The sequence below is a fragment of the Balaenoptera borealis genome (assembly GCF_965194805.1).
Source record: "Balaenoptera borealis genome assembly, chromosome: 3".
NCBI classification, from domain to species: domain Eukaryota; kingdom Metazoa; phylum Chordata; class Mammalia; order Artiodactyla; family Balaenopteridae; genus Balaenoptera; species Balaenoptera borealis.
Window position 1 is genome coordinate 13,553,475 of NC_138866.1, and position 21,231 is coordinate 13,574,705.

General features: G+C 40.2%; 2 long non-coding RNA genes across 3 annotated transcripts in view; one reads left to right on the top strand and one right to left on the bottom strand.

Annotated features, from left to right (window-relative positions):
* LOC309624953 lies at positions 1-11,242 on the bottom strand. The gene is made up of 2 exons (XR_014242261.1): positions 11,169-11,242; positions 1-7,847 (listed from the first exon to the last, which is right to left on the bottom strand). It is a non-coding gene; the product is annotated as an uncharacterized lncRNA (long non-coding RNA).
* LOC309624950 overlaps positions 7,843-21,231 on the top strand; it is a 46,139-nt gene continuing 32,750 nt past the window's right edge. Inside the window, exons 1-2 of one of the 2 annotated variants that reach the window (XR_014242257.1) lie at positions 7,843-12,965; positions 13,764-21,231. The exon at positions 13,764-21,231 is cut by the window's right edge and continues 9,338 nt beyond it. This is a non-coding gene — a long non-coding RNA (uncharacterized lncRNA). The other variant, XR_014242256.1, reaches the window with a different exon arrangement.

Here is a 21,231-nt window from a genome sequence, read left to right on the forward strand (position 1 = left end):
TTATTTTAATGTTTTTACGTTTTCACTGAATTTTTTTTTTTTTTTTATGCCTGAATAATCTCCCTCTCCTACTGTTTGGTTCTCTTTTTCCTGTGGAAAATACTATTCATCCTGACCCCAGTCTTAGTGAAATTAATGTATCTGTGCATCTTCTATAGACTTTAAAACACATGCTTTGATTGTTTTTTTTTTGTTTGGTTTTGGTTTTTTTGTTAATTACCTGATCCTGAGAGAGATCAGATCTTTACTCATACACCGGTACAAACAAAGAAGGAGAAAAATACATAGAATCCCCTAGATTAGAGCTAGAACACACAGCTGACTGACTCTACTATGGAGCTAGACCATTTTTTAATGCACAATCTTAATTATATTCTTTTTCAAGTAGTATTTTAATCTTTAAATTTACTAATGTTCTCAATTTTCTGTATACTAGAGAAAGAACAGTATCAGTTGTAAATTTGAAGCCCAGAACTTTGTAAAAATCTTGACAAAATGCTGCAGTTTCTTTTTTGGCCAAGGCAGAGCACAGAATTTGATCTTTTGTTTACAGGGCCTGGGCAACAGTTGCAAGTTATCATTTGCTTACTGTTTCAGAGAATGTGGCAAAGTGTGTGATTGACAAGCTCTGCTTGAAAGGGCTTTGCTTGGTTATGTTTGTTTCTGGCTTTGACAAAGTCTGCAGAAAGATGTTTTAAAACAATGGAAAATGTTCAGGCACATTGTAGATGCCCCAGGACTTCTGTGATAACCTCAGACAAGCATCTGTGGAACTGTTCTTACTGATATTCCTTCTGGAATGCTGCAGAAAGGGTGAACCTGCTGTACAATTTAAAGAGAAGCTGTAACAGCAAGCCAGGGAATGGTACTGCCTTCCCTCTGCAGATGAGAAAGACATCATCCAGTTAACACATCTACCAATCACTGTCATTGCCATCGCCATCGTCATCATCATCATCTTGTGCTCACAGGGGTAACCTGAATGGGAATAAAATGTATGTATATATATTTTTTAAATGTATATATTAATAGGAGAGTTGGAAATAGGGGGAAAGGGACTAATAAAAAGTCAATTAAAAGAATATTCAGTAATACAGTGAGTTACAGTCTAAATGGCCAAACACACTAAGGGAATTTGTATTCTTTTGCCAGGCTTTTCATACAGCAGTTAGTTAAATACATTTTAAAACTTGGTATACATCGTGTAAGTAGGGGGAAATAGTGGCCTAGAAATGAAATGTGTTTGTTAAGGGTTTATTACCTTCTAATAGTCTTCCATTCCTTATAATTAAGTTGCTACAATCTATGGTTTTGAAAACCAGGCAGTTTCTAAAATAATATTTCTTCCTCTATCATTTAACCTATTTCACCCAAATAAAACACTTTGAAACTTTTTCATGATTTTACTTGCTAAAAACTGTATTTCAAAATCATTTTACTTATTATAGTAAAATTCATTATTGTGATTCTTCATATTTTACCAGCTAGAGTTCTCTTTTGGTAATTCTTTAATGTATCAAAGCACATCTTAGCTTTCAAGTCTATTGGATTTATAATGAGGTCATGCTTTACTCAGTTTTATGGCTAGTTTGACACATTGAAATATAAGAAGGTCAAGTGACTTGCCCAAGATCTTGCTCAGGGGCTCTAATATTAGATTATATATTAGTGAAATTAATACCTGAAATTTTTAAAGGTACCGTGAAGATTTACCTATTTACCTATTTCCTGAAGCAGGTTCTCCCGACCACCTAGATGATCACTTGGTTTTCATTAAAAGTTTCTTTAAGTGAATAAACTTCCTAATTTATGAAAAGATCAGGAATCAAGAAAATAAGTCACATTATTATGAAGTCATAATTTGCTGAGAACCAAAAAACTATGGAATATTTCATAATATTGATGGAAAACGGTTATTATTATTTATATAAAGTAATGTTAAATTGAAGAAAAATAGAAAGAATGCAACCTCAAGTCAGGAATCTCAAGTTCGAATATCATTTCTGTCACTAACCTGATTACTCTACCTATCTGAGTCTAACAGAAAGAATACAAATGTAATAATTTTACATACTCAGGGGTAAAACAAGAGGTTTGGATTTAATCTAAAAATTCCTTCCAGCTGTAAAACGCTGTGCCTGAGATTATAATATACATTATTATAAAATATACATGTATAATATATATTATACATATATTTCATATATGCGTGTATACACACAGATATATTCATATATTGAAGATGAAAAGGGCAAATGGAGAAATGGGAATGGTTTAAGAATTAACATTTGGACTTCCCTGGTGGCACAGTGGTTGAGAATCTGCCTGCTAATGCAGGGGACACGGGTTCGAGCCCTGGTCTGGGAAGATCCCACATGCCGCAGAGCAACTGGGCCCGTGAGCCACAATTGCTGAGCCTGCGCGTCTGGAGCCTGTGCTCCGCAACAAGAGAGGCCGCGACAGTGAGAGGCCCGCGCACCGCGATGAAGAGTGGTCCCCGTTTGCCACAACTAGAGAAAGCCCTCGCACAGAAACGAAGACCCAACACAGCCATAAATAAATAAATTAATTAATTTTTTAAAAAAAATTAACATTTGCTGAGCATTGGCTATGGCCAGGCTCTGCGCTAACTGTATTATTTCATCTTCCTGCCCATCCTGTGAGGCCAGTGTCATTATTATCCTTATGTAGAAATCAAGGCACTGAGAGATTCAGTGATTTGCCTAATTTAAGTGGTGGAACCCAAAAATCTATTTCAGAGGACCAAGCATGTAAGCATTACACTATACCTCTTGTAATTTAATAGAATTTTTAATAGAATTTATTTTTAATTTTTTTGGAAGGAGCACAAAGAATGAGAGTCAAATTTGGTTTTTAAAGAGATACTTCTTACCCAAGGATTTAAAACTAAAATAAGATCATAGGAATGTAGTAATAGCTGTATCTCCCACACAAGGAGTAGAATGCATAAGAAAAAGCAAAACTTTTACTTTGTGATGCTTCCTAGTTGGAGGACATTTCTCATTTTGCAGAGGAGGCCTAAAGAGGCGAGGAGACTTGCTCACTGCGAAACATTTAGTTGACTATATGCTTTCATTGAAAGAGATAGCCAAGAACTCCCTAATCCCAGTGCTATTCCATGCTGTATCTCTGGGAGTTGGAATTTTAAATTAAACACAGAGAGAGATAGATGATTGGATGGATGAATAGATAGACAGATAGATAGATAGATAGATAGATAGATAGATATAGATAGATAGATAGATAGATAGATAGATAGATATAGATAGATCTCCTAGCCTTCATGGAGCTTACAGTCTTTTGAGAAAATGCCTATGTGTGTGTGAGAGAGAGAAAGAGAGGTGGATGGTTGGTTTGATGGTTTTTACAAAGTAACCAGTCTAAATTCATTCACTGAATATAACCATAGTCTGTTGTGTCTTCGTGGATGATCTAGTTAGAGGATTTTCCTTAAGAAATTTGTAAGCTGTCTCACAGGAAAGAAATCTTGTCTTCTACCTCTCCACCATCCCCAGCTCCCTCCTTCTCTGCCCCATAGTCCAATATAATTTGATGATGATCCACCGTTTGGGATTCTCTTCCTCATTAATCATCTCCAATAGCCAGAACAGGTTCCTGCTGTTTGTGTGTGGATTTACATTTCATTAAATGTTATGCAGGATTATTACACAAGCTTTACTCTCCCTATCAATGACAAAATACCTCATTATTTTTCCATATAAAATTTTGCTATTATCTTTTTTTTTTTTTGCTATTATCTTTTATGAATGACTCTTAGATAGGTAAAGAATACAGGGAAAATTCTAACATTACATTCAAATTTGAAATGTGTTACCGTTGTAACAAAATAAGCAAGTGTTAGGCCATGACTTATTACCATGAGAAAAACATTATCAATTTTAGCATATGTCTATTTAGTGTCCCAGAATTTTAAGTGAATCATAACCAGACCACTACATGTCCTACTGTGTGTTCCAGCTTGCAGGGTTCATCAGTATATTTAGTTAATGATCTAAAGTGAAATATTTCCAAATAGCACCATTCACCTTACATATGTGCCCAATTCTCGTTTGTTTTTTAAACACTTTCTTTTGTATAGTAGAGGACACATCTTGCCCTCCATTCACAGGGCTTGTGCTTCTTTTGCTAGTAGCTGTGGTCATGGATTTGCACTATTCCCTCTCTGGCTTGGTCCACCCTTGTGACCAAGGTCATGAATATGCAACACAGCAAGTGTGAGGTCAGGGATAGAGAACAGAGCAAAATAATTGACCATAATGAGACTGGACCCATGACTTAGGCCTCGTTAGATCTGTGCTTTAATGGACTGAGTTTTAAGTCACAGGCAGCCAACAGTTATACAGACTTAGGGACCAAGTATGTGAATTCAGATTCTAAAATGCCCAACGGGATAAGATCATAGTTTTTGTGCTTTAGGTGTTTACACTAAATTTAAACTTTTTTTTAAAACAATGCAGCTGACCTACTGAGCAATGTATTCTCTAAGCCATATTATTTTGGAAATTCCTGAGTCACCATTTTCCCCATTAATCCAAAAGTCAAGTGCAAAAGTAGCTTTAATCAACATCCAAACAGTAACCAGCAACTTCTCATTTCTACCACATGTGCTAGAGTGGGGGTCATACCAGAGAGCAGGTCTAAGACATCCATGCAACAATAGGCATTTAGCAGCTTATAGATGATTTAACAACTAGTCATTTGAGGGCTGTGTAGCCACAGTGGTAAGCTGGAATGGCAGGTTTTGGGGTGACTCAGTTTGCCTGAAGGGCAGAGCCAGTGATCAGCACAAACTGGTACTTTCACTGAGGTCTTGATATGCAGAAAACTGGACCATAATGATAAATCAGAGAAACTGATGCTGATTGTGGATTATACCAAAGAATGTGCCTCACCAATTCCAACAGAATTAAGATTTACTTTGGTAACTGTGTGGTTTGGTTTTGAATCATTATGAATAGCCTTTATCCTGCCTTCTGGAGCCATGATGTTCAATACAGTAGCCACTAGCTACGTGTGGCTATTTAACTCAAAATAATTAAAACGTAAAAATGTAGTTCCTTCGTTTCACTAGCCACAGTCAAGTACTCAGTAGGCCCCCATGGCTAGTGGTTACCATATTGGACAGCATAGAACATTTCCATCATCACAAAAGTTTTATTGGACAGCACCATTCTAGAGATTTAAATAAAAAGGAAGGAGCATCATGTTTGCCTGGATCAAGAATCCTAAGGGTTCCAGATTTTTAGTACCACATCCATCATTCTTTGTTCATCCCAATGAGTTTGTTCCCTTCTGATACATGCAGCACACCGTCAGTCACCCAAATTAGCTTCATCCTGTCCCTTCTCTGCTCAGAAACTTTCAGAGGCTCCCCGATGCCTGCAGGAGATAAAATGCAAAGTCCTTGTGCCTAGCATTCAAAGCCCTTCAACAGTCTGTTGATCTACTTTTTCAGCATTACTTTTGTTATTCTACAAATATGGATTCTCTGCCTCAGACAACTTGGTTTACTCTCTGACCCCTGAATACGCATTCTGCCCCCCCAACTCACTGCCTTTTCCGTGCCGTTCTCAGTGTCCAGATGCCCGTCCAGATCCTCACCACCAATCTAAATCGTACCAGTCCTTCACGTCCCCTTTAAATCACACATCTTGCAAACTTTCCCGATCGTAGCTCTAAATGATACTTCCTCTCTCCTGAGTTCCTACACCTCTTACCCATTTCTACTTGATATTATCTTTTCATGTATTTTATCTCCTCAACCAGGTAGTAGCAGAAGCTACCATCTTATACTCTGAGCTCAGCATAGTACCTGATAATAAATATCAATAGATTATTTAATTGATTAGTGGGGAGCTCAACTCACAACTGGGCTAGAGAGGATATGAGAAGTGAATTTTCCAAAGTAGAGAGAAAAGGAAAAGGAAGTCTTTTGCTTTAATACTACCACTGGAACTGCCACCAGAAATGAGTCTCCCTAGATTTGGTGGCAGGTCATACTTCCTCAGGAATAGGCCAGACTGTTTCCTGCTTTGATCCTGACCTGTACCCTTCTACAGCCCTGAGCAAGTATGGACCTGGGCTGATCCTTCCTTCTTCTGCAATTCTTTCCCCACTTTCACATGACTGGATCCATTCCCTGCTTCCTGTATGGGGAAAATACGGCCAAAGGCAAGTGGTAGTTGAACAGAAAAACTGGAACTATCTCTGTCTAAGTCCAGTGACGATGCTTCTTGAGTCTTATTCATTCCAAGTAGAGACTCCGAGTCATTGGCTAATAAACCAACTCTAGGCATCACAACAAGATGACTGGATCATCTGGTCACTGAAAAGATTTGCCTTCAGGAGAGTTTTTAAGCTGTACAACTGAGTATTGGTGTGCCCCCTTTCTTCTCACATCCTCTATAAACCAAAACGAAAGAAATTTTGTCTTATTTCAGCGAAAGGCTTGGTTATTTTTATTGTTTTGACAAAGAAAACAGTTATTTCCCAAGAAGAGGATAATATTGTGGCATATTATTTGCCAGGTTAAATGACTATTTCCTTGGCCAGTTAACCACACAGACTCAGCCATCTCATCTGTAAAATGGGTGTAATAACAAAACCTCAAGGGCTTGTGTGAGGGTTACATGCGAGAAAAGAATGTCGAATTAGTTTGTAAACAGTAAATACCTAGCTAGACAAATACAAGTTGTGGTTGTTTGTAATATCTAAAACATCAATCAGCTAAATACGGCAAAGGTCAGATAGAAGGCAATTCAGAAGCAGTCAGGGAATCTGAAGCAGTCTAACAGTTCAGCAGTGGGAAGATCCAAGGTCTCCCATCTTTCCACGCCCCCAACAGGCTGGTGCCCAGGGCAACAAGCCCTCGCAGACTCATTCCCTCCACCATGCCAGTGGAATGCTGCTGAGTCATCACTGTCTTCTAGAGCAGCCGAAGAGATTTGTGACTCAGAGACCTGATTTATAGTTTCACGTTTCACTGCTCTAGCTCTTCTCTGCCACACAAAGTTTCCTAGTTGCACCTGTTTCACACAACGTTTGAAACCTAGGAAATGACCTCAAAACCGAATAGCAGCAAAATATAGAAGCCATGTTCACTATTGACATAGTGATTCTAATAGAGGTATTTCTGACTTTCAAATCCTAAAGAAAGGTTGAGAACTGAAAAAAGCCGTTCAGGACTTTGTATACACCTGTGGGGTACTTTGTATTTTGGGGTACTTTGAGACTACAGCATGCATTTAAACCTGTGCTTTGTATGGTGATACCACAGGCTGCCACCGAGCCATTTTTACTTTCTAAACTCTGCTGCTTGTAACATTTGCTAGGTAGCCAGCTGGGTTGGGGGTTAGGTGTTGTGAAAGTCATGGAACAAGTTTTTCTTTCTGTGAAAGAGCACCATACTCTGAACAAGTCCATTCATACCTGTTTTAATCAGCTGAAGAAAAGAACCAAATTTTCAGGAACCAGCCTAAAAGTTGCACAGTGAGAAATGAAGATATATCCATGATTATTCTTTATTAGCATTTTGCAATACCCTAAAAAATACTTTGTAATGTTATGAAAAAATTATAATTCTATAACTACTTACCCTTTCATTTGTTTGTTACTCATCTCAAAAAATTAGCTTCTTTGGGACTTCCCTGGTGGTCCAGCCATTAAGACTCCACACTCCCAATGCAGGGGGCCTGGGTTCAATCCCTGGTCAGGGAACTAGATTCCGCACGCCGCAACTAAGAGCCTGCATGCCGCAACTAAAAGATCCTGCATGCCGCAATGAAGATCCCGCACGCGGCAGTGACCTGGCACAGCCAAATACATAAATAAATTTTTTTTTTTAAATTAGCTTCTTTGCACTACATTGTAAATAAACTACACTTCAGTTAAAAAAATTCTTTTTAAAAATTAGCTTCTCTGAGCTCTTTTGGGAATAAGGAAGGGAACCACTGCTAGCCTGAAGAAGACGTAAGTAAAGAAACTATGATAAGGCTTAACAACAGGAAAGTGTCAGCAATTTAAACGAAGGTCAAAGATTTTAAACAAGCTGTATAGATAAGGCCTAGCACAGGGAACAATTCAGGACAGCCAATCCCTAAATGGAATCACAAAGTCCAAAGAAAAGTCATCTAGAGATTTTCCACAGTCACTTGGAGGCCTTGTAAATGATAACATTCCTCTGATCCCCTTAATATGATTAATCTTTCATTAAAATGTTTTCAAAGGTCAAAGGAAAGATCAGTCTAGTAAGACCCTAAAGGCTGCTCTGTCCTGAACTTGTACTTCTTGGAACTTAGTTTTCTTATCTGAAAAATGGGAAAGGGGACCCAGATGGACTTTCTCTGTTACCTCCCTGATTTAGAATTTTATGATTCTGAATATTTTGCTTGTGAAATTTGTGAGGAACTTGTACAGAATTCCCTAGTAACTAGGAGACCCCTGGAGATGTGAATGTAAATAGAGCTAAGGTCATAGGGGACTTGACTCAAGAGTTACATCTTTTTATAAATGGTAAAAATTCAGATCATTATAGAGTTCTTACTTTGTTGAATGATACTCAGTTAAAATACTTAGAACAGACTAGGCCATGCCTACTCCCACTGACTGATCAATCCTGGACATTTATTTCCAAAAATTGCCAAAAATGATCAAAAGCTGGGAAGAGGACATTATCTCTTTACAAAGACCAGAAAAGCAACAATAAAAGGGGAAAGTGAGCAATTTTGAGTGTCACATTTTTTAAAAAAACATTTTCTTCTAAATATTTATATTCTTCAAAGAACATAATAGAATACATACAAAGGAAAGCTTGGAGATAAGCCCTGCTATTTCAAAAGATTAATGTCCCATAATGATGATATTTTCTTAACTTAAAAATAAAAAGTGAAGACAATTCAAATGGAAAAAAAAAATTGTGGTGTTGAAAAAAGAAACTATACCTTCTACACTGTAGACTCTCCATAAGTATTGGTTGATTGATTTTCTTGGAACTCAAAAGACCCTTTCACATCCAAGTTCTTCTTTCTACCTCTGTCCTAATTATTGTTCATTCATTCCTTCAATAAACTTTTATTGAGCTCATGGAAATGAAATTCACTAAACACTGCCAATATGAAGATAAATTTGATAGGCCCTGTCCTTGAGGAGCTCACAATTTAGTGAGCTAATTTGCTGACCACCAAAAGTAGCAGGTTTGGTATGTACTAGGATTGAAGTAAACTCAGAGGAATATTTTGTGGCACACTGATTCACATTAAGATAAACCTGGGATACACTTTACAGTAAACCTAACTTCTTGGTAAATGGGGACTCTCCCTCCAGCATGAAAATAAATGGAAAAGTGACTTTAAAAGCTTAAAGCACTATATGCAGAAGCAGGTAAGCCTAAATATAATGACACAGCTAAGTTATGGTCTAACTTCTTTGCAGCAGAATCAAATATTAGAGCTGAAAGGAAATCTGGAAATCATCTAATTCAATCCTCTCATTCGACAGAATAGAAAACTGAGGTCCAGGGAACAGAGGGGCTTAGCCAAGAATTTCCAATTTGTTAGTGGCACAGTCAGAGCTCTTATCTCACATTATGATCTGACTTGACACCAAGAAGTCATGGTACATATTTCCTATACCATACACATTGCAAAAGAAATATGATGTACTGTTTCTTTGAGTAGGTATTTTTATAATGAGTTGCTCATTTGGAAGTTCAGATATTTGCTCATTTGGCAAACATCTTTAGAGATGACTACTAGCCGCCTACAGAAAGAAAACCACAGCTTTTCTCCTTTTTGATCAAGACTTTGAGTAAAAGTCTAAGAAGCAGCAATAAACAGCAACTGGCAACTATAGCCTTAGATCAGAGAACAACCTTTACACTGGTACAGAGCAGACACCACTACAAGTTGTAAAACCTCAGGGAAGACCATTAATAGCATAATCTTGGAAACAGGAATATACACTAGTTCAATCACAAAAATCATTAGATCATCCAAGTCATATTGTGTCAAAATCAGAGAGAGGATAAAATCACATTTAAATGAAATGGCAGTTCTAAGAAATCCACAGGATTTCATTTTCTTAGCTAGATTCTTACAGTAGTGAGAATAAACAAGTAACATTTCTTCTCTGCTAACTTTCTCTGTAGGACACTAATGGAAAATTATGTTCAGAGACAACTTAGTTCCCTTAATTCCTATACCTTCCTTCAATTATACAATAAAGCTCCCCAAATGCTTGAGCCATCTCACACTACAGCATCAGCTCCAGAAGATGTTACTATAGCAGAAAAACATGCGCTTGGGAGACAGGCAACCTAGATTCTGTTCTGCGCTCTGCTCCTCAATTGCTGTGTGACTGCAGGAGGGTCCATTGACCCTCCTGGATCTCAGACTGTTTCACTGTACAGTGAGGGATTAGAGGAACCCAGACAGACTATACACTAGGCAGACTATGGTACCAGATCTGGCACGTTTGACAGGTTAGTTCACTAAGGCTTCTCCTCTATCTAGGAGAGGCTTTCCTCAGGACACAAGAAGCTCCCCGTCGGTCTACCCACCAGCTAACCATTGGCTCTCAGGTCACTGCCTGTTAAGTTACCCTCGTCTGTCCCGTAGCCCCCCGGCCGGCTCCTGGCGCGTCCCCCTCAGGCCCCTCCTGCTCGGCCGCGGCGGAAAACCCGAGCCCGCGGGACCACAGGAGGGAAATGGAAACGGGCCCTTCTGAAACAAAAGTGCCCACAAGGATGCTTGTCGGGCGGCTGGGCCTCCGCTCGTAAACAGGAAGGGTCGCCTCGGAGGCGGATCGAGTCAGGTTTTCGAGATAAGGGGAGGTTTTTCTTATTTCACCAGTGGCAACTGTTTCACAAAACGTGCCGGATGAACCGTAACGAGCACGGCCTCAACAAGCCAAGAGGCAGGACGAGGGTGGTTTGAGATCGCCCCTTGGAGTGCCACGTGCCACGGCAAAGGAACTCAGTATTGTTCTTAAAGCAACTACCTTACTTCCCGTCCCTCCGAGGGGAAGAGAATAGGCGAGTCTCAACCCTAAGCTTTTCAAGCGCGCGCGGGCAGGCGGGGCGGGGCGCGGGCCGAGGGCACTATATCTCCCGGCGGAGGAGCACACAGCACCGCTCGCTTTACACGCCCAAAAACGCGCTGCCTTGGAGCCGGTTGTTTAGTTGGCGCTGCCGAGGCTGCTTTCCTCGTTCAGTTTGACAAGGATGCTCTGATTGGCCAGCGCGACCCTGCAGTAGTTGGCCGGAAAGAGTCGAGGCGCCTGATTGGCCGCGCCGCACCTGCAATGCGTCAAGCCGCGGTGGGCGTGAATGCCCGTGGCTGGAGGGGCAGCCGGCCGCCTTCGGGAGGGAGCGGCTCCGCCTATGGCCGCCATCTTTACTAGTGGCAGCCGGGACGTCCCGGACGCAAAGGGGTTTTTCACGGCGCTCTTGGGCCAGTAGAAAAAGGCTTTGCGACAGAAGTTTTGTGGAGGGTTTTTTTTTTTTTCCTTTTTTCCATTGCGGTGGGTTGTTTCGGTTTTGCTCAGGTGCCAGGGAGGTGGTGGGGTTAGAATTCGAGGGCTCCCGGCTCAGGGCCGTGTGGCCATCCAGGAAGGAGGGGGTCTGACAGGACGTTTAGCCGCCGCTTCCCGAAAACCGCTGGGTCTGCGTTCTGTCGGAGAGCGCGGGGAGTGTGGTGTGACTCCTCTCCATTTCTAGAAGCAAAAGGGAGATTTGCTTCCTGGGCATCTTGCTCGGGCTGGAAAGCAGTTCTGGAAAGCTCTCCCGAATACGTCATGGTTCTTGCTCATGCTGTGCGCCTGCAGGGAATGCGTTTTTTGTGTTGTAGAGCTGTAAATCCAGCAGCCGTCTTGGAAACTATTTACCGGCTCCAGGGACAGGGGCCTGCAGGAGCAAAACGGAGCTCGCCTGACAGACATGCTACGAGACGTTGGCTGAAAATTATTTTAATCATATCAGTTTAGTTGCCTTTTTAGGCAGCTATTGTGTGTGTGTGTGTGTGCGCGCGCGCGCGCGCATCCGGCTTTCATTCGTCTCTGATATCCACGCCCACAAAAAAGAAAAACCCTCTTCTTATCTTTTACTGCAGCAAAAGTGGTCGTTGTTCAGTACTCTCTTCAGTGGATATGGGTGAAAAGAAAGACTATGTTCCCTGGGTGAATTAGAGCTGGAGAAACGGGAAAAGGCCATGGTTGTCTTGGTTTAGCGGGAGTGGTGTCTCTGTCGGTTTTGAGCTGCGTAGGTGCAAATTCGGTGCAGTGTGGGTATCCAAAGGTGAATTCTGGAGCTGCCTTGGTGTGGGTGTTGCCATGGCTACAGGGAGAGGTAGTTGGTGAGTTACAGGGGCCAATAAACCCAGCAAGGCCGGGCCTCTCCCTTGAATGAAGCCTTCGTATTAACTATCCAAGTTTATATATCCTGGCTTTCACCATTCCCATGCCGGTCCAAGATTCCTGGACTGATCATTACAGGCACACGTGGGTCTGTATTGATTCCTATATTGACTAATACAGGCGCAGTCCCTGCCTTGTATAGGTTTTCTAATTAGAGGCTGCATACGGGAGCATAATTTTGGAACCATTTGCCATACAATTTTTTTTTTTTTTTTTTTTTTTTTGGCTGTGTTGGGTCTTCGTTTCTGTGAGAGGGCTTTCTCCAGTTGCGGCGAGCGGGGGCCACTCGGGGGCCACTCTTCATCACCGTGCGCGGGCCTGTCACTGTCGCGGCCTCTCCCGTTGCGGAGCACAGGCTCCAGACGCGCAGGCTCAGTAATTGTGGCTCACGGGCCTAGTTGCTCTGTGGCATGTGGGATCTTCCCAGACCAGGGCTCGAACCCGTGTCCCCTGCATTGGCAGGCAGATTCTTAACCACTGCGCCACCAGGGAAGCCCTGCCATACAATTTGATGTGTAAGTTATTGCTACTCTTACCTCATCATACCGATTTTGAACATTTAATCATTGGCTTTTTATGCCTTTTCCCATAGGCAAACCATCACTTTACCTTAGGGTGCCTTCTGCCTAAAACTTACACTCCATTTTACTGTGTATCAATATAATACCAGAGCACTGAGTTCATGGACATTGCAAAAGAAAAGACAATTGCAGCTTTGCATAATCGCCATATAGCAACAACCACTCGTGCCTTTGTGGAACACGCGGTAATTCAGTGTTCTTTGGCAGCTGCAGTGCTGGGAGTCTGCCACTTGGCTTGCTGTGTGAGGTAGAGCAAAGGGCTACGTCTTCCAGAGTCTTGGTTTCTTCTGTAGTATGAAGAGAATCAAGTCTGTTTCCCAGTCCTTGTGACGATTGCATGAGATGGGAATGTGCCAGCACTGTGTAAATTGTCGAACTATTGACATAATGATATTCAGTTACTAAAGCATTTATTGAGTGCCAATAACTGTCTGACGTTGTGAGAGGAAGATTTTCCTTCAGTATTTTCTGCTTTGTGGGGTGAACAGTTTGACAAACTCAGATCTAAAATAAACCTTAAATGGCATAGTTTTTTTCTTAATTGAAGGCATAGTATTAATGTAGCCTTATTAGCATGCAGTGCCAGATTTGAGGGCCCTTAGGGTGACTAGCATATCAGTTTGCCTTGGTCTTTCCTGGTTTTAGCATCAAAGGCCCATGTCCTAGAAAGCCCCTCTGCCCCAGGCAAACCAGGACATTTGGTCATCCTTGTATTGTTTTCATTGCCACAAGATGGGAGGATGAACAGAATAGGAAATGAAGATTCCTACTGTATAGAGGCGATTAGGTTTCCCTGCAGCTGGAGGCTACTGGGCTCAAGAAAAGGGATGTCCTTGTGTAAGGTAAGTGTGGGCTGACGCCTGAAACTCAGCATGTCCAAATTCAAACATAATTTTATCCATCTTTATTGTTCTTCTCTCAGTCCTCACACAGGGCCTTCCTTCCTTCCTTCCTTCCTCTCTTCCTCTGTTTTCTTTCTTCTCTATCTTTCTGTTTCTGAACTTTCTTATTCAGTTCTAATCTTTATCTCTGGTAAAGGCTCTCCTAAAGATTTCGTCACTTTGGAGTGCAGAAATTCTTTTTTATGCCATGGACCCCTTTGTCAGTCTGATGAAGCCTAATGCTGCTACGATTCATTGCTGTATTCATAATTGAAGGCATGCTACATTTCACTTAGAGGTTAGTGAAAAGAGATGTTCTGCTTTTCCATCCAAGTTCATGGACCTGAATTGTCTCCATGTAGGCCAGGTTCAGAACCCCACTCCTTCTCCATTGCCCCATTGTAGTTCTCTTTCCACCCTGTCCTCTTTTATACTCTTTCACCTTTACATTCTTCTTTTTTTTTTTTTTTTAATAAATTTACTTATTTATTTATTTTTGGATTTGTTGGGTCTTCGTTGCTGCGTGCAGGCTTTCTCTAGTTGCGGCGAGCGGGGGCTACTCTTCGTCGCGGTGTGCAGGCTTCTCATTGCAGTGGCTTCTCTTTGCTGCAGAGCACGGGCTCTAGGCACACAGGCTTCAGTAGTTGTGGCTCACGGACTCTAGAGCACAGGCTCAGTAGTTGTGGTGCACGGGCTTAGTTGCTCCACGGCATGTGGGATCTTCCTGGACCAGGGCTCGATCCCGTGTCCCCTGCATTGGCAGGCGGATTCTTAACCACTGCGCCACCAGGGAAGTCCCACCTTTACATTCTTGCCATTATATGTCACCACCATAGTTCAAGACACTGTGGCTGTGTTCCTAACTATTGCAAAAATTGTTCTCCCACCCCTAGTTCCATCTTACGCCCAGCTGATGGAGTAGTTTTTCTAAAGCACATATATGACTATATAATTTCCCTCCTCAACCTCCCATGGCTTCCTATGGCCTCTAGCCTTAAGTCCATTTTCCTCAGGAATTCCTTCAGGGCCCTCCATAATCTGATCTTTCAGTCCTAATAATCTACTACCCTTTGCAACTCCTAAATTTTGGCCGTACGAACTGTTCTTTAATCTTTGTGCTTTTTCCCCTCCATCTTACATTCACGTTGCTCTTTGGGCCTCGATTTCTGATTTCCATCATCTCTGCCTAGCAGAGTTCTAACATCCTTAAAGACTTACTTCAAATGCAAAGTTAGCTAAGATAACCTCTTCCTCCACTGAACTCCCTCAGTGCTTTATTTTACCCTCTTCTGTTCTTACTGTCTACTTTATTATGAGTATTTGATTACTCATTCCATCAATGTTTCTCAAGTATCTGTTGTGAGTGTGGCCCTGTACTAGGGGCCATGCGGATATAAAATAAAACTGATTCGAACCTTGGTTTTTAAAGGACTTGTATTTTGGGTTGGGAGGTAATGTGAACCTAAGTAACATTTTTTTCAAGGTAAAAGAAAACAAGTATTTCAGGCATCCAAAGGGAGAACTCACTTTGCTAGAGGGATGAGAGCAAGCTTTGTGGAGGAGGTGGCATCCAAGCTAGCTTGGAGGATCAGCGACTTACACGGATGTACGTAGGGAAGGCGTTCAACACAGAGGGAATACCAGGAACAAAGCCACCAAGCTGGAAAGAGAAGGGTATGCTAGGGAAGGGGAAAGAAGTTTCGTCTGTTACTAAGGGGCCTCATGGGAGACAGGCTGGTGGCAGGTTGGGTAAGGCTAGATAGAGAATGGCCACACATTCCGGGCCAGAAGATAAGATGATGCCGTTGCATGGAATCCATTGAAGAGTTTTGACAAGAGACTGACAGAGTCAGAGGTGAGTTCAGCATAATTATGTGGCAGCAAAGTGGGAGGTGAATTTTACAGTGATACTGTAGACAGGGAGACTAATGAAAGCAATAAGAATAATGGCATATATTTATTGAGCCCTTACAAAATGCCGTGCAATATCCTTCCTTGCAATATCTCATTTATAGCTCACGAAATCCTTATTATTCACTCCTTTTCACAAATAAGGAAATTTAGGTTAGAGAGGAATAACTAACCTCTAAGGTACAAGAGGTTAGTTATAATAACTAAGTTATAAGAATAACTTATCCAACTTCACCCATGGTGACAGAGTTGGAAGTTGAACCCATTTACTCTATGCAGTAGTTGGTCCATGAATTAGCCTTAATCTGAAAGTGTTAGCAGTGGAATTAGAGGAGAAGATCCAAAAAAAGATATATTTTTTTAAATTGTCTTTATTATGTTTTGGCTGTGTCAGATCTTAGTTTTGGCATGCGAGATCTTTTGTTGCAGTGTGGGTTTTCTCTCTCTAGTTGTGGCGCACGGGCTCCGGGGCACGTGGGCTCTGTAGTTTGCGGCACGCGGGCTCTGTTGTCGAGGCGTACGAGCTCAGTAGTTGTGGTGTCTGGGCTTAGTTGCCCTGCAGCATGTGGGATCTTAGTTCCCCGACCAGGGATCGAACCCAGGTCCCCTGCACCGGAAGGTGGATTCTTCACCACTGGACCACCAGGGAAGTCCCCGATACTTCTTAAATTATAGTACTTTATGTACTTAAAGTTTGAAGTGAAGAATGAAAAAGCAACAAATATCACTGTGGTTGGGCTGAATTCCTGGACTGTCTTCTCCAGTGTTGGTTTCATCATGTATCTCCTACGTATTTTTCTATATGAAGGAAATGAGACCAGTAAGCAAAATATGTTGCTACAGTTTTGCCTCACTTTACGAAAACTCATGATATCAAAATGGGGAAAGGATATAGATGCTAGTTGGGCTTGGCCTTCTACTTGGACTCCTCAGAAACCTCATAGAGGAAAAGTGCCAACAGCAGTGGCCTGGAGGTGTACCAAGTTATGCTTCCAAATATTCCTGTTGATTGGGCATGTTTCTGAATGTGAACTAGAATTTTTCAGTGCATTTGCCTTCGGGTGAAAGACCTTGGGTAGTACCTGCTTAAAGATATTTAATGGTTTCAGAGCACTGGAGGAGTGATTTTCCTATGCTCTGGTCAAGTCAGCATCCGCCTGGCCCCCCACCGTGCCCCTCCAAAAAATACACTAGCAATAAGGAGGAAGAGCGTCAAGAACAATTGCCCTTCAAGAACCACTGGATTATTTTGTGTTTCCCTTGGTACTGTCTTCCCAATCACCAAAGACCGTAAAAAGAGGAGTATTTATTCCAATCCCTGCTATTCCACCTCTCCCTACCCTTTATACTTCTGGTCTTTTCCTGATTATAGATGGCAAAATTAAGCCCTGTATATGTCAAAGATCCTTCAAACCTAGGAAAGGCTTTTCATCGTCAGTAGTTCTAGTATACGTTTTATAATACACTGACTACGTTTTCCCTTTTGCTAATGTTCTTACATCATTTTGTGTGTTTTTATCATTCTAATTAGATCATAAGTTCCTTAAAAACAGAAATTACCTTAAAAAAAAATGCCCACCACCTGCACCATTGTCCTGCATATAGTAATCACTCAGTCTTGATTTGTCATTTTTCTCCTCTTTTTCTGATTTTTCTAGTCAACACTTATCTCTGATGACAGCATTGAAAAGTTTAATGATACTCTAGAAAAAAGATATTCATTCAAGATTCATTCAACAATGTTTATTAAATTCATTCTGTACGTCAGATACCCTTGAATGTGAGTGCTTATTACCCTCTCCTGGGGTCATGGTTATTAGCGGTTTTGGGGTCATCAACACCTTTGGGTGTCTAATAAAAGCCATAGAAACCTCCCAGAAAAACATACACAAAATAATTCTGCAACTCTTGTCATAGAGTCTAGACTTTCAGACTTGATCAAAACTAAAACATTTAAAATCAAAAGATCCTCTTCAGTGGGATGTGTTTAGGCCTTACCACTGTATGATCACATATGATCTATCTGTGTAGATAACTATATACATAGGCATTCATATGTAGTTTAGTTGATCAACCGTATATGTAGCACTAAGGGAACTATTTCAATACTATTTCAACTATTTCAATTTATAATTGTTGTTTTTAATCATAAGACTTTAAAGCAAAAAATGGCCATCTTTTTGCTACTGGAATTTGGGAGGCAAAATACATTATAGCATTGTTTTTTTCATTAAGATAAGAGTTGTAATTCGCCACTGATGCAAGCATTTTTCAAACTATAATATGCCATATTGGTAAATCTAGTCTTTGAAGTTTTTAAGTTCTGATCTCTCTTTTGTTTTAAAGTCTGTACAACCTGAAATATATATAATTAAAGTCAGCTAAGACCTGGAGTACGTAAGTAAGATTTTTCACAGAACATTTTCCTGTGAGATTTAGTACGATTGATGTTTTGATCAAAGTTTGTTTATTATCTTGAAAAAGTATTTTCATTGAAGAGAATGAGTAGTGATTGCCTGAGTTATTTTCAGAACAGGTTACCAGTGGGTTTTTTGGTATTACTTTCCTTGTGCTGCTCTTCCTAATTAACATCAGGTTTGCTAAATTTTATTGCAGAAAGACTGATAAAGAGAAACCCTGTCATCTGGAACCTGAGATTTATGAATCTGTGTAAAACTTGTATGTTTAAAAGGTGCAGAGAGGGAACACAAGCTGTCATTTGAGAATTCTTCTCTGTGTGAATAATTAATGATGGTATAACTGGATACCAAACAAAATTTACAGATGTCTACAACTCTTTACCTCTACCTGGAAACTTGTTGCAATGATTATTATTTCAGGAAGACAAGGTTGCTGAGATTTCCCGAAAGGATGCAATTCCAAGTGGCCTTTAGGAATCCAGTATGACAGATTTCTTTGTTGCTGGATGAAGTCTATTTTAAATGGTAAAATGATCTGATTACAACATAAAGAATCTTCTACCCATAAAAAAGATCTATAGGTGGTTCAAGCATCATCAATATCATCAGTGAACATTATTGAGGTTCTTACCTGGGCAAGGCACTCTGGGAGTACCGAGCTTGCAAAGAATTACACATAGCTCTGACCTTTACATTCTCACAACTAAACTATAACCCACATGCAGGCAGGGACCATGGTTTTATTTAGTTAGTTATTTAGTTAGTTACACTTATGTTTGCTTATACCCTCAATACTTACAACCAAGTCTGGCATACAATAGTTGCTAAATAAATGTATGTTGAACATCTGAATCAATAACTATTAAAATAGTTGGAGAGGAAAAAAGAGTTAAATGAAAGAAGAAAAGCTTCTATTTTGTAATGTAGCTTTTAAAAGGGAAATACTACATATGTTCTTCTTTTAAAACACCTTTTTTATGTGATATTTGATACATATAAAATAATATATATAGTAAATGTAAATTATTAAGCATATTAAAATAAGCCCCAGTGAATTCACCACCTATTCAAATAATTAGAAAATTACCAATACTGTGGAAAATAACTTGTGTACTTCCCAATGTCATCTTCCTGCCTCTCCCTCAGCCCAAACTGCATTCTCAATTCAGGGGTATTTTAACTTTGAGATGGATAAATCCGAAACAAGGATTTACAGAGGACAAATCTATGTGATTCTTTATTAAGAATTAATACATTTAGTAAGTGATTGAGAAATATATTTGTTAATAATCATATGGAAGATCATTTATTACAGGCTCTTTGAATACCATAAAAAGGTAGTAAGGGTTACTTCTGTGTGCTGAATCCTGGGGACATCAGAACAGCCTACCTATGCACTCAGAGAAGGCATATATTAGAGTTCACTTTTTTGTTTTGTTTGTTTTGCCTTTCCTTCCCTCTTGTGGTGTAAAATAATTTTTGAAATGTCATTTTTTGGGGGGAAATTTACTTTAAATTGCTTTTCTATTTGTCATGTATGTTTTCTATTTCATAGTCTCAAAACTGTCTTTAATCACTTGGGGTATGTTTTTACATCGATTCTTAGTGAAACTCTTCCTGTGAGTTGTCTGTGAAGAGATTTTAAGTTATAACCCAGTAAAGATTTACTAAAGCAGAACATAAGAGTAAAGAAGCAAGCCACAAACAGAATGGCATTATAGAAACATTTATCTTATCAAATAAGAATCCTTTCACCAATGTTTACTAGGAGCATCCTTTTCTACAATACATAGTATAGTGTATTATGTCTAGTACCATAAATTCAAATTCCAGAGAAATATAGTGTTGTAAATGAATAGGGTTTCTTTCCAGAACAATTTTCCCTTTTCATTAATCTTTCTACATCTGGTTTCCATTGTAGTTCTATATGCAGCCATCAAACAAGTTGTCTTTCTGATTTCTTTCTTTTAATTTTTTTAAATTAATTATTTATTAATTTTTGGCTGAGTTGGGTCTTCGTTGCTGTCTGCGGGCTTTCTCTATTTGTGGCAAGTGGGGGCTACTCTTTGTTACAGTGCGCGGGCTTCTCATTGCAGTGACTTCTCTTGTGGAGCACAGGCTCTAGGCACACAGGCTTCAGTAGTTGTGGCACGGGGGCTCAGCAGTTGTGGCTCGCGGGCTCTAGAGTGCAGGCTCAGTCGCTGTGGTGCACGGGCTTTGTTGCTCCACGGCATGTGGGATCTTCCCGGACCAGGGCTCGAACCCGTGTCCCCTGCATTGGCAGGCGGATTCTTAACCACTGCGCCACCAGGGAAGTCCCTCTTTTAATTTTTTATCTGACATAATTTCTGACTTACAGAAAAGTTCTAAGAATTGTACAAAGAATCCCCATGTACCCTTATATTTCCCAAATGGTAACATTTACCACATTGGCACATTCATACATGTTCTCTTGTGCTCTCTCTTTCTTGTGGCAGGCATGATAGCCCTTTGTCCCTAAACATTTCAGTGTATAATTCCAGAAATAAGGTCATTCTATTACATATTACATAACTATAGTACAATTATCAAAATCAGGAAAAGGACATAATAACATTGTCCAGTATTGTCCAATCTACAGTCTTCATTCAAAATTTGCAAATTGTCCCACTGCTGTTCTGTATAGCGAAGTAAAATCCCAGATCATGCATTGCATTCAAGTGTCATGTCTCTAGTGTCATGTAATCTGGAATCCTTCCTCAGTCTGTGTGTTTTTCACAACATGGACTAATTTACAGATTTCTAACCAATGAATATGCTGAGAATTTTTAAGGAAGTAAGTATATTTCAAGTAACTAAATTAATCGCTGTCAGGATATATAGAAAAAAGGTTTAGGCACTAATTATTTTATGTTACATTCATTAAAAAATTATGCCATAGAGATGGTAGAGCAAAAGATGAGAAAAAGCAATTTAAAATTCTAGACCTTTTTCCCCCCATCCTAACCC